The sequence below is a fragment of the Cuculus canorus genome, chromosome Z, assembly GCF_017976375.1.
Source record: "Cuculus canorus isolate bCucCan1 chromosome Z, bCucCan1.pri, whole genome shotgun sequence".
NCBI lineage: Eukaryota > Metazoa > Chordata > Aves > Cuculiformes > Cuculidae > Cuculus > Cuculus canorus.
The window spans coordinates 5740553-5755057 of NC_071441.1; the positions used below are offsets into that span (position 1 = coordinate 5740553).

Sequence of the window (14505 nt, forward strand, 5' to 3'; positions counted from 1 at the left end):
TGAACCTTCTGCCTGTTCAAATTCTTACTTATTCTTTTGTTTTCATTCAGAAAACAAAACAATGGGGGTTTTAGCAGTGTTAACAATGTGGCACCTAAATGAGACCTCAGCTTTATGGTGTGATACAGGTACACAACTCAGATCATTAAAGTCAAGGCCAAGCACAGATAGCGATTTTGAATCAGACAACTGTTAAAATTCCTTGCGGGTTATGCACATTTTTGAAATGTAAGTACTGTGGATGGGAGTAAAAAATCATGCAGACAATATACTGATTTAGAGAAAATGTTTCATTCTCAACTCAAGTTTTGTTTAGAAAAACCTGTGTATTCCACAGAAATTACTTTGAAACCAAATAATTAATCATGTTTATAAGGGTAGTACACTAACCCATGACTAGGAAACTTCTAGTGATAATTGTTTTTCCTCTCTCAGTAACCAAAGAAACATTATACTGGATGTTGTCTTTCTAAAGCAGTAAAAAAGGTATCTTTATGTCTCTTATGACTTTGTTAATTTTAAGGTCTGTGCCTTCTGTTTCTATTTCCTTTAATTGTCGCAATGTCATTTGAATTTAATTGATAAGCTATTAACCAAACTATTTCTTACTGTTTCACCTGTTCATGTTAGATACAGTAAACAAAAATATTCCATTACATGAGATGAAAGTTACATATTTCCTGACAATAATGATAACGGTTCAAAAAGGCTCTTGTGTTTTCTCTGATGTGGTTTGTGTGTCTTGTTGTTAAATTTTAGGATAGACATCTGTTGTCAGTGTGGATTTTCGTTAATGGTTTTACGTCAGGTGTACAGATTAGGACTTAATCCTGCTAACCTCTGCTCAAAGAAATACCACCAGTGATCAGTGGCTACCCACAAGCCACGATTTTCAGAACAGGGCCCTCTCTGGTTTCTGAATAGAGAATGTAAATTGTTTAGTCTGAATAGCATTTGGCATGCAATTGCTTCGTATATAACTCATGTGTAAATGATACTTGACACTAAGCAAACCGTTGCCCTTAATGTAATTGCTCGCATTAGAAATGGAAGATTTCTTTTTTTAAAGACAAAGCTAAGAAGTTAGAGGCAAGTTGCTTTTTCTCAGATATTTTTTACATTTTTCAGCCATGATGCTTAGATTATGTAAAAAATGCAAAGACATCTCATTAAACACTGTGATAATATTTGTGCCTGTTCATGAAAAACACACTTTTAATGTAATACACAATGTAGACATAGGAATCAGTTTTATAAAGTATCTTTGGAGCTTAATGCATCCTCAGCTTTTCTTGCTATGGTTTGTATTTCAAGAATCTTTAGAAAACCCTGTGTCAGCCTCCTTATGCGTGTTTACCTTTTCCTGGTTTTGCTATTTGTAAAAACTTCTGTTTCTCAGGTCTTACTGAGTGTATCTGTTTAAAAAGTTGGTAAGGCTGGAGCACATTTACAGTAGTCTCTCTAAGCTTTATCTGCTCAGCAGAGGTTTACAAACTCTTACTAATGCAAAATTAGGGCACTGATTTATCCTGTTTTTCCCTCACCCTGGGCGTTTAAATGGGGAGAGGAAACATTATAAAGGAGTTGAAAAGCTTTAGCATACTCACCCTGCGGGGCAGAGGATAAGGGAAGATCACAGCTGCCTCTACCTCTTGGATCTGGATCCTATTAATGTCATCAAGCAGGGAATCCTCTGGAGCTGTAGGCTGGACTTGTCCTGCTGTTAACATGCCTCAGAATGAACTGAAGTTCACTAAACTTTCTGCAGCTAAGTAAATTCAGCCTTACTCTAAAGTTTTCTCTAGAGCCTAAGCCGACAAATGGGATAGTGTTAGTATGACAACCCTACGAAGCTGTTTGATGTGTGTAAACTGACTGGAGTGTGAATGTGTCTCTCCTGGGGGCTGCCCCTCCTCCTGGCCATAACCTGCTCCTCTAAAGGGGAGGCAAAGTGTAGCACTATGGAGGAGAGGCCACTCATGTGCTGCCCACTAATTCTTCTGCTACCCTAACCGTAGCAATCTCTGCTTTTGCTACCCGACTCATTTTTTATCTTTCATGTGAGATGAACGCATTCAAACCAGGGAAAAGGAATGCAAAATACCCTCCTACAGGACAGAATATATAAGAAAACAGCCAAACTAGGAAGAAAAGAACAATACCAAACTCACCCTCCCCCATCCCCTAGATTTTGAGCTCCTTATTTGTTTCATTTGGTTGTTAATAGAAAAAGAGCTCCTTTCCGTGAAATATGTTCATGATAATCTGATACCTTTCTATTGAAGTGTATTATACTATTTATAAAGACAGTTTAAACATGGGAATGCAGCTTCAATAGATATCCTGTTATAACAAGCTGAAGCTCAAATGCTTGGAAGAATATAACTTTAGTGTCTGCAGAGTTCTATGGCTTTCCTGGCATGAAAACCAGTTGCATGTTATTAGAGGTTTTTTTCAATAATGTGTAGTATTTAAGAATATAATTGTTAATTAGCCCAATCACATTGCTTGCCTAATGCTAAATGTTTTCAGAATATCATCAAATTGCCAGTAAGAATGGATGGCAAGAAATAAATGTAAAACAGCTTGTTTTTCATTAGATGTCCCCAGAATCACTATTTTTAAAAATCTTGGACTATAGTAAGAAGCTGAGCTAAGTACAAGAGATTGGTAACCCCAAGAGTATTCTGGGGAGACATTGGAATTACAAGTGACTACAGATGGAAGTGTGTCTGAAAGTGATACTGCATTAAGCAGCTGCTACACCAACACACAAAAGAAATTTTGAAAGATCACATGATAAGGAGGTGGGATTAGTTTCCCCTTCATTGCTGCTTTGCACTATTTGAAAAGCACATCTTGTCGCCTATACACACTCTGTTTACCTATGAAATATGGAAGGAACAAGAGCAGGTGCTTGGATACCATAGTTTAGCTATGTCAAGACATGTCATAAGCACAGAAAATTTTGCCATATATTTCCTTGTAAGTGAAACTGAGACACACAGATTAAAACTGTCACAGATGTTAATAGTACATTTGGTACTGCAATCCAACTTTATGGCTTTCTGTCCCTTGAAGAAATACATGTCCTCTGTCAGTGAATTCTTGTTCATGGATCCTTGTACAGCAGTGATGCTCATAAAGCGAGAGGATTAAGGAGGACATGAAAAGTACACTGCAAAGAAAGTGTTGTACATATATTTTTACAGCAATCAACAGATTAAGGAGTAGGGCAGTGTGAGTCTGAATTACCTACAGCACAGAGCAAAGATTTTAAATTTTGTCTCATTAAATAATTCCTTATACAGATCTGGAACTTTCCTTCTGAAGGATTTCACACAGCTTTTAGAAATTAATACTCTATTTAATTTTTTCAAACTTTTCCTTAATTTTAATGAGACCCTACTTAGAATGCAAAAGCGTTTTTAAAATATACGTGAAGAACTATATGCTCTCTAATAACAGCAGTACATGAAGTTTGATGTATGAACTGAACCAAATCAGGCTGGTTTAAATGGCTGTGGATGTTAGGTAGCCAAAGAGTGGGTTAGTGCCACACTTCTGTCAAACAGCACAGTGCTATTTAGTGATGAAAAGTTAGATATTACTTGAAAAAGAGTTTGTTCACAGAATAGTGGCACCTAGCACCATATTAGGACAACAATTTGTATGGCTGGAGGAAAGAATGTGACCTATCCATGAGCCCTATGCACCGCAGAATCCTGAGCTGGAAGTCTTCCACCCAAGAGTTGGCTAGACTTAGCTCTAACATCCTTGTGAAATGTCAAACTCAATCTAAAAAGGGGGTAAGTTTTGAGTGTTTTTTAATTCCTCCCAGAAAACCTCTCTATTTGAAATCTAACTTAGCAAAAAAGATAGTCAAGGGGAAAAAATAGTTGGGCCCTTCAAGGTTTCAGTGGTGGGTTTTGTGAGATGTAGTGTTTTGGTGCAGTTTGTTTTTAAAGACAGAATATCTATAAAAAAAAAATAGGGTTTGGAAGTCTGAGTTAAGTTCTGATTTGATATCCCTGAAATCAACCTCAGATACTTTAGTACTATAGTTTTATTTAGCTAATTTATGATGTTGTTGAATTTTAAGTGCTCTTGGCCTCTTCTGTATCATGAACTTGGAAGTCTTTTAGCCACTAAGTAAAAATTTTCTCCTGGAACTGAAAGCTGCTTTCTCAGGCGGGCTTACTGGAATTGGAAGCCAGTTTACTACAGTTTTCCAGACATCCCAGCTGTAAGAAAAAGTGAGTTAGAGAAAAAAAAAAAAGGGAGGTGTTAAGCACACTTTTAAAGGAACTGTACTGCAGATCTTTTTATTATAAAGGTCTAGTTTTAGGCTTATAGAGAAATAGATTGCTTGTTTTCCATGATGTTTTTGGTATCTATTTCCTGATACCTGTTGGAGTGAAAAGGGCAAGAAAATGTTTATCTGCTACCTACCAGGAGATAAATATGAAATGTTTATTCATCAGCACTTCAAAGTTCTTGTAAAGAATCTAATTTTTATATAATTGCAACCAAATGTAGTAAGTTTATGTAGATGTAACAAAATTACATACTGGTAGTTCAGTAGATTCTTTGAAAGATCTGCAAGTGAATTGTGGGATCTGAACCTTTGTCTTCTAGAATATGCTGGAAAACATTGAATGTGATATACTCCTAATTAAATTTAAAAATCCCAAATCAGAGAGCAGTAAGATGGTCAAAACTGGGTTAATGAATTTAGATTTTCAGTTCCAATTGCTTTTAGGAAAGTTCCCAATAAATCCTCAAGTCCTATTTGTGTTTTTTTCATAACTGCTTCTTAATAGTCTAGGTAGATGACCAAAGAGTTGCTTCTTCTCGCCTCACATTGATATTGTGTCTTTGGGTTTATTTCAGCTTTTTAGCTTACTTTGTGGATTTGTTCTGCAGTTTGGGTAGTATGGGTTCCACACAGCTCTCATTTGGACAGATCAGAGAATGCTGGAAGGAAGAATTAAACTGTGATAAAAACTGCTAAGAGAGTGGAAAAGGTTGTGGGGAACAAATTATCTTTCACATTTTCTATGTGAGAAGAGAAAAAGTACTACTGCAGATTATTTCTCAGCTATTCTGTGGCCCTGGGGTGTTATCCTTGTGATTTCTTTCAGGGAAGTTTCTTTGGAGACAGTACAGTTTGGAAGACTACAAATGAGATGAACAAAGGGCAGAACAAAAGTTGTCTTATGAAATAGCAGCAAAAACAGAAGGCTTGCATCTTCTTCCTCAATTGAATATTGAACTTGTTAGACATCAGTCTCCCCCCAATATTAAAAATGAGGACATTTTCCTCAGAAATGATATTTTTGTGTCTTTTTTTTTTTTCTTCTACAATGGAAAGCTTTCTGTTTTTTCTTTTTACCCTCAAGACAGAAAAAAGTAGGAAAAGCAGCACTCAGGGGATGTTGATGGTACATTTACTCAACACCCTCATAAAGCAGTGAGAAGGCACAAGTGAGAATTTTTAAGTGAGAATTTTGAGCCCTTCTTGACTACATTCCTGTTATCGAGCTGCTGAATCTGCTGCATCCTGAAGCCATGATCCAGACAGCCTTCCCCGCTCCCAGTTGTTATCTGTTTTGTGCTCATATGTGTTAATTAAAGATGTTGCCACTAACTTGAAGGAGAAATTAAAGGTTTGGATTTATATCCTGAGTGGGGCCTCTGAGTGAATATAGTTCTCAAATAAGGTAATAAAATTTCCTTATGCTTACTAATTCTGGAAGCTGAAATCTAAATTTCAAAATAGGAATGGCTAACAAGTACAAGTATAAATGCCAGTCCCATTTATCACTGCCTTCTATAAATTTGCCTTCAGAAGGACCCTTGACATCTTTGAAGGTAAAACATTACACAGGCCAAGTGTTAACAGCCACGCTAAGAGAAATTCAGCTTGTAGTTCTATCAGCATAAATACAGAGTTAGAGAGTTGCCCTTCAGTAGGCCCTGGGGAGGAACAATGCACATCCACTGAGACTTCAAAATAATTCAAATAGCTGTTGTTGTTCTTGAAACATTAAAGTGAAACATGAAAATGAGGAAACGAGTGCTGGCAAGAGGTTAGCAAGAGGCAAACAGTGTGCAGCCATATCCATGCAGCTATCCTGCTTTGCCTCCTTCACTTATGACCTGCAACGCCCTGAACAGCTCTAGTCCTGGATCTTTGCGGAAAAGCAGTTACAAGCTGTGCCAAACTGTGTGATGCTTTTGTGCTCTGAATACATGTCCTCCAGGGGCTAGGATGAAACCACCGCATTCATTTGCACTTGAGTAAAAACTACATTGTTTTTGCAGTCATTTGGCATCATGTTCAAAAACTATAAGGTCAAATTCAGCTCTAGTGTTGCAACACAAATGATTTCAATGGCATTTTGCCCACCTACATCAGAGCTGGATTTGGCCCATCATCTGGATCTACTTAGTGAATACTGCGCTAAATGTTCAATGCCTTGCACAGGGTTTTAGTTATGTACTTACCATTGAATTAAATGGGAATTTTATTCTTAGGATCTTATCCAAATTATGAAACTGTAGGATTGTGAAGGGAACTGTATTTTTGTTATTTGTGCAGCATCAAACACTCTGGAACTTAAACTGCGCTATCGGTGCTGGATGTACCTATAATACAGCTGTTAAGTGTGCTAAAATACCTTGCTAGTGCCTCAATGAAAAGAAGAGAATACCAAATAATGAAGAGATTAAACTTTCTGATGTGGGATTGCTTTACTTCGGTTTCTGAATAAGTGATGAATTCACATATTAAACAGACTGAGTATATAGTTTTCTTGAGTATGATGCTTCTAATTGCTTCATATATAGAATATATGAGTCTTTTTCTTATTGCAAGGCAGAAGAAGTCCAGAAAAAAAGTCTTGCTTTCTTCATACTTGAGAATATAATATTGTTCTGTTCATATTTCTACGTATTTTTATTTTTTAAAAAGGAATGTATTTTTAAATCTTGTCTAGATTTCTTATTCAAAGGCCATCTGCAAAATTTTGATAACCAAGGGAGCAACACAGCAAGTCGGAAGCCTTCAGAAATAGATTCACTACATGTAACCATGTGCCCAGCCAAAAATGATCAAATGGGTTTGGTTATACTCATTTTTCATAGAAAATTAAGTTTTCAAATACAGGATGTTTTTACAAAAGCATTTCATTTTCTAGGACCCCCCTTGACTTTCTGTAAATCTCTTAGGATTTTGGAAACGCTTTCATTTCTGATGGTCAAAATATCTTCCTTTGACAGGGTACACTCTCGCTGTCTCTAGTCTACATAAACCAAGTATGCATCTCTTCTCTGAGATCATTTAGAAAAAAGTACATTAATGGGGTCTTTGAACACAATTTTTCTTTCCAATTCTAAAAGTCCAATTTGTCTAAGCACAAAAGATTTCTAGAAGAGAAAGCACAAAAATTTCAATTTTAAGAAAGGAATCTGAATTTCTTTTGGTCCTCCCACATGGGAAGCTGATGCTATTTCAGATTTGATTAAACCAAATAAAAGCAATGAGATGAAATTGCCTAGTTAGTTTTAGATTTATCTGGTGGTTGTTTTCACGTAGTTGCAATTTTTCTGTCCTGTCTAGTTCTAAATTAATCAATGATGGCCATAAATCTTATCATTTGATGTGCTGTTTAATGATGTTGTAGCCTTTTTGAAGGCTCGAAGTATATGTGAAATATGTGTGCTGACTCTTTTTTTCCTCCCCTAGCTGGCAGCGTAGAAGCTTGTAGGGTGTGTGAGGAAAAAAAGAAAATGTGGGGTGGGGGAGGAAGGATGTGGTGAGTATGTCAGGGGTGAATTCTGCAGCAATTATGCATACTGAACAGTGCTTAATCATGGCAAAATGATCCTCTAAGAGAACACATGGAAAAGGCCAACGCTATGTAAGAAGGTTTCTTAAAATAAAGTAAATGAAGTAGAAATGCAAGCGCTTCAAAATAGCATTGGATGGTGGAAGTGAATGCTGTGGCATGCGGAATGATGAACTTTGCTCCGTAGAGGAGAGCTGTACTCCTGAGGAATACATGGTTTGGAATACCGAGGCTGACCAAGAATTAGGGAGTCACAAACCAAATCAAGGATACTGGGTTCATTGCAACTTATGTAGCAAAGTTAATTGCAGGAGAAGAAGCGCTGTGAGTCAGAGATCTAGAGGGTGGCTTGGAAGAGAGAACCGAAAAAGCAGGAAGCAGCAATTGTGACTACAGTTCTTAACACACACTATTATATTTTCCAAAATAAGAGAAAACATGAGAGATTTCATCTGGTGTGTTACTAGAACAAGCTTAAACGAGAATGTGTTATTGACAGAAAATCACTCTGTCGGAATTTGTTGTGTGTCCCCTAAAGATAAAAGATTGTTGCCAGCAGTAATTTTAAAAGTGTGACCGAAACTGGAAGACATGTGCTGACTCTGATCCTTATCAAGAGAGTTAACAGCTTTCCCCTGCAGCAGACACTGTGAAGCTGTGGGAGCAAAATATGTAATATATTTTGTTTCTGGATATAATAAAAGTGAGGAATGGTATGGAATGCTCTTTGGATTTGCAGGTAAGCAGTAAGTGATCTTTGACACGCTAGGGGGAAGGGATGCTGTCCAGGGGGACCACGACAGACTTGAGAGGTAGGTTCATGGAAACCTTACGGCATTCGACATGGATAAGTCCAAAGTCTGCACCTGGGTTGGGGCAATCCCAAGCACAAATGCAAGCTGGGTGGAGAATGGACTGAGAGCAGCCCTGAGGAGAAGAAGTTGAGGATGATGTTGATCAGAAGTTCAGCGTGAGCTGGTGATGTGTGCTTGCAGCCCAGAAAGCCTGCCATATCCTGGGTTGCATCAAAAGAAGTGTCATCAGTAGGTCAAGGGAGGTGATTCTCCCCCTCTGCCTTCATACGACTCTACCTAGAGTACTGCATTCAATTCTAGGGCCCCCAATAAAAGAAGCCTGTGGACCAGGTACAGCAAGTCCAGAGGAGGGCCATGAAGATGATCAGAGTCATGGAACACCTCTCCTATGAAGACAGGCTAAGATTGTTGGGGTTGTTGAGCTTGGACAAGAGAAGGCTCCAGGGAGATCATATAGCAATCTTCCAGTACCTAAAGAGGGCCTAGAGGAAAGACGGGGAGGTACTTTTTCCAAGGGCATGTAGTGGTAGGACAAGGGGTAATGGCTTTAAACTGAAAGAGGGTAGATATACATTGGATATAAGATAAAAAAACCTTCACTGGGAGGGTAGTGAGGCAATGGATCTAGTTGCCCAGAGAAGTTGTGGATGTCCCATCCTCAGGAGTGTTCTAGGCCAGGTTGGATGAGGCTTTGGCAACTTGATCTTGAGGAAGGTGTCCCTACCCATAGCAGAGGGGGTTAGAATTGCATGACCTTTAAGGTCCTTTCGGATGCAAACAATTCTACAGTACTATGATTCTGAATCAATGGAATAGAAGTTGTTCTGAGGTACTTAGATTATTCCAATTATTTATACAAAGTAGAGGAGAGCTATTTGGTAGGAACTGGAAGGATCCTAAAGCTATCCAAATGCATGTTCCTAAATTGGACTTCACATGTTAACACACAGGAAGAGAAGTTCAAAGTAACATCCTCTGTGCTTCTGCATCTCCAAGTACAGAACTGACCATTAGAAATGGCTAAAAAATTTCTTCAAGATTGGGAAGAATTTACTGGCTTAAAAGCACAGGAGACTTGTTACAATGTGGATGAGTGGGCAATGCCATTGTAGTACCACATAATTAAGTGACTTTGGACAGAGGACCAGCAAAAAGGATTTGAATTGGTGAGGAAAGGATTTTTATGAACTAGATTGTATTTAAATTTCCAAATTGATTCTAGTCACTTGTGGCTTCTGTATGGGAAATTACTTTTATGCAATGCTAAAAGTTGCTGTGGGATTTGCACTTGAATAAATTGAGCTTGATTGGTGCACTGTTTGGAGGCTGCAAATTAAATGCTTAAATTCTTGGTGAAGACTATAAATGCTAGAATATGAAAATAACATTTGTCTTTGCTAGTGTTCTATTATCTATTTCTTTCTCAGAGCATATTTTTGCACTTTTTATTTCCTGTGCTTTAACAATTAGACACTGATAATGATCAGAGTCCTCTGGGTACCTGTTGTCACAGTGTATTTACATCTCTACCTTCAGCACAATATTTCTGAATATAAGGTAGTTCTGAGTTGCAAATAAAGACGGTAAAAGCCCAAAAGAAACAAAAAGAATTACATGTCCATATGGGGACCAGAAAAATTCTTGTCCTTTGATTAGAAAAATAGCCAGGAAAAGAATTCCAAACTTTGTCACTTTTGGACAGAGCCTAGCCCAGTAATTAGGAAATTAAACACTTTGTTGTTGTTGATTCCAAAAACAAGAACTCACTCCTTTGTTGAGGGCTTTGAGCAGATATTTAAGAAACATCCCAGAGGAGTGAAGAGGGAATCTGGAACTATCCCAGCGAGTTTTATGCTTAATAGAAGATGGCTTGAGAGATCTCTTTGCAGCTGATAGATCTGGCCAAAAGTTGCTAATAATCTCAAACAAGCAATGCTCTCTGGCAGAAACTTAGCAGAGGACTAACAAAACCTTGTCAGCAGACATGCTATTTGGATTTCAGGAGTTTGGAAAAAAAAAAAAGAGATTCTGTAGTAATTTTTTTTTTTTAAATGAAAAGGAAGGGTGGTAGGAAGCAGTTTGTAATCAGAAGTCCAGTGTCAACATCTACTATTTTTTACGGTGTCATCTTTCATGATTTGTCTTTATTCTGTTTGGATTGGATAGAAGGAGATTAAAAATCTGCTTGTGCTAGTGGGATGCTTACTGGTAATGTCCTAATAAATGATTTCATTTCAATAAGCAAGCACTTACAGTATGGGGCTGTACCAGCAGAGAAGTTAAGAGCTTTCAGGTGTGATGACGTAGATCATCAGGACTCATAAACATACTAAAAGATAACTTCTGGGTTATGTGTATATATATATACCTATTGCTGGAGCAGCTAGCTCTATCTCTAGCTGTATCATCACCAGTTTGTTCTCAACAGCTCTTTAAATTGAACACAAATCGTATTTTGAGCACTGGGTTAGCTCAAGATGTATATGTTTTTCATACATCTTATTAATCCACAAAGCATGGCTGACTCTTTTATATTGTCCCCTGAAATGTACTTAGGAAGGATCAAAAGCACGATGAACAATACCAGTGATAACTGGAAGGGAAAGCAAACCCACAAGAACTTTGGATGTGGAATAGTACATATTAGGGCTTATACAGTTGCATTTTCAGACATTACTTTCAACCTCTGGGCAAAATTTCTTTCTGATTTTTTTAGATAATCACCTATGCAAGTAGTTGTATTCACATAGGCTGTTACGACAAACTTAGAAAAAAATTCTCTGCAAATTGTGTAGAAATAAGATTACAAATTTTCTAGGACTCAGCCTTTCAGCAGCTCACCCACTTGACCATCAAGCTATAGGGCTGGTTTACGACTTGTTTTGAATAAATAACTTTTTATATAAATCCTCTAATTTTCCTTTATTTTTTTTGTTTTACCAGGTGGCTTTTTAAAAATCTGTTTGTCCCTTTTTGTGCAGGTTGTGTGTGTGTGAAATGGAAATCTAGCATCTCTCTCCCCTTCTTGCCACCATTCTTCTGCAAACCTCTAAAGCCAGGACTCCAACACGAAGGTCCTGCCTTCTCATTGCGCGTTCCTATTCGGACTCAACTGGCTTGCCAAGTTTATGGTTACTTGAAACCTATATACAGCATCCTGACTACCTTCTCCAAGCAAGCTGCCTTGCCTTGGACCTGTTCCCATGTGCTGACCCTGAGGAGTTTGTTCCACTGCTGGTTGTATCCTTGCAATCAAGAGGTGATCTCTGCAGCATACAGCAGTGACATAGTAGGGATCAGCTGGAACTGCTTGGGTAGGAGTGCTTCAGCTCAGGTAACCCATCAACATTGTTTGGGGAACTCTTCAGACTCTGCTGAGCAAGCTGAAAATCTTTCCTTGTGTTAAGGTTCATGTCAAACGTATATGCTTTCTAGAATAATAATTTAATTACTTAGTTTTATTAAGATTGTTTATTAAGAAGTTCCAAAAACACTGTTGCGCGTAGCTAACAGTACAAGCTTCTAAGTGCTTATTTCAGGTAAAGGAGTAGTTAAAGCATATATTCTAAAAAGTACTACAATAATCAATTTATAACTTAAAAAATTTGAAGTGTACTGATAGTACTTAGGCTAACACCTAAGTTTTGTGGTCATAAGCACAATTTCTCTTTCCCTAAGTATCTCTTGTACCTACTGGTATGTGCTATAATATAAGCACATAGTTATTTCTTTTTTGTTTTTTTTTCCCCTAAAACTGAAATAGTTTTTTTTTTTGCTTTCCATCGTGGCAGAAACAAAGGAAAAGTCCTGTTCCTTCCAGTGGAGAGTGATTTCAAAGCTAGATATATCACTTGGCATTTCTTAAAATTGCTTTCTCTGTTCCAAAGCAACGAAATTTACAGCTTTCTATATTTACAGTGTTTCATTAAAAGAAACTGTGTTTGGCTTTGTTAAATAAAAGCTGAACAGCTTGAAGTGAGGTATCTTCAAAGTAACAAGTATATTGTGCAAAAACTTCAGAAAATCAAATAAAATAATCATAATCAAATGTTGCTCAACTGTGTTTGGATCTCATAAGCTGAACTCTGATTCGACTACGAGCAAAATGCTGCAAAAGCTAGCATTGGTTTACTGGCCCTCTTCTGGGCTAACAGCTTAGGTGTTTGTATTCCAGCTACAATCATTCCAAAAGCTTTGTGAACAAATTCAATCAAGTCTACTTTTGATGCTACATTTGCTACATTAGTGTGTGCTTTTTCTGTTGTTTTTTTGTTGTTGTTGTTTTTTCTTCTTTTTTTAAATAAGGCTTTTGCTTCTTAGCCTTGGAAAGGCTGAATTGCCTTGTGAGCAGTCATGCCTATGACTGCTTAGCTTTATGCTGCTACTTTATTTTAGGCAGACTTCTCCAGATAATTTTTCATAATGTGTTGCTTCTTAAGACTAAAAATCTTTCTCTCTTAAGAAAAAAACACAGGGCAAAGAGAAGACCAGTATGTCTACTGGAGACTTACAGGTATCAGAATATTTTGGTATTTGTATTTCTGTTGCTGAACAACTCCAACTCTCTCAGCGTGTTCTCGTAGGGAAGGTGCTCCAGCCCTCCAATCATCTTTGCAGCCACCTCTGCACCCGTTCCAACAGTTCCACCTCCTTCTTACATTCAGGATTCCAGAAGTGGACACAGTATTCCAGATAAAGTCTCACAAGTGAGGAATAGAAGGGCAGGATCCCCTCCCTCGCCCTGCTGGCCACGCTGCTTTTGATGCAGCCCAGGACACGGTTGGCCTTCTGAGCTGCATGAGCACATTGCCGGCTCATGTTGAGCTTCTCGACCAGCACCCCCAAGTCCTTCTCTGCAGGGCTGCTCTCAATCACATCATCCCCCATCATGTACTGAAACTGGGGATTGCCCCAACCCGGGGTGGGACCTGTAACCCAGCAATGCATTGTGTCTTTTTCAGTCCTGACTTTGCATGAGTGCAGAGCTGCAGAAAACTGGAAGGATTTTATAACGATGCGGTGATGCCGCCTTTAGGACTAGTCTTTACACAAACTTCTCTGCTGAATTTCCTAGGATGAAGCAGACTTGGTTTCCTAATCTTGCACTTCTGCATGGGATGACTGATGGTCCTCAGTTTTCACCATTCTTGGTCCCTGCTGCTGCAGATCAGTCAGCTCAAGAAAAAGGCAGGTAAAGATGGAATTCTAAATAATTGCTGATGGAAAGATAGCTTTCCTGTCTGTGCTAAGAAGAAAGAGCGTGGAATATGTAGACAGGAGATGTTTCTTTTCTCTGTAAGCCCTGCATAAACAAAATTACTCCTCTTTTGGTTCACAGACTCCTGTGGGGCTACTCATTTGAGTAGGGAAGTAGAGTTTTGCCCAGATGAAATATGAGTCTTAGTTGTCTCTTTCTGGTTCAAAATTATTGTAGTCCATCTGAGTATATTTACAGTTCCAACTAATTCTTTGCAGGTTCTTTAAAATACATTATGTAATATGCATTTTTACTTCTCTTGCTCTTCCTGAAACTCTAGTGTTTGTGTTAATGCTGTTCTGAAAATAAAACATTTATGTAACAAGACTATCATATTTAAGATTTTTTGGGGGGACAGTTTCAAATGTAAAAAGCATGTCAAGGTGAATTGCATAATGGAATGAGGAATGCAGACCTTCCTCATTGTCCTCATGGGAAAATAATAATCATGATACCTAATCTGAAACTACTAAAGTGACCCTCGAAAGGGAAGGGTAAGCCTTTCTACTGCCTATCCTTGGTTCTGTGCATGAACAGTGTTCTGTACTCGAAAGCTGATTGCTGTAATCTGCCTCACTTT

General features: G+C 38.1%; 1 protein-coding gene across 1 annotated transcript in view; it reads right to left on the reverse strand.

The window, feature by feature from the left end:
• The window catches only part of FGF10 (fibroblast growth factor 10), a 113292-nt gene that overhangs the window by 89296 nt on the left and 9491 nt on the right, over positions 1-14505 (reverse strand). The gene's annotated exons all lie outside the window — the stretch shown is intronic.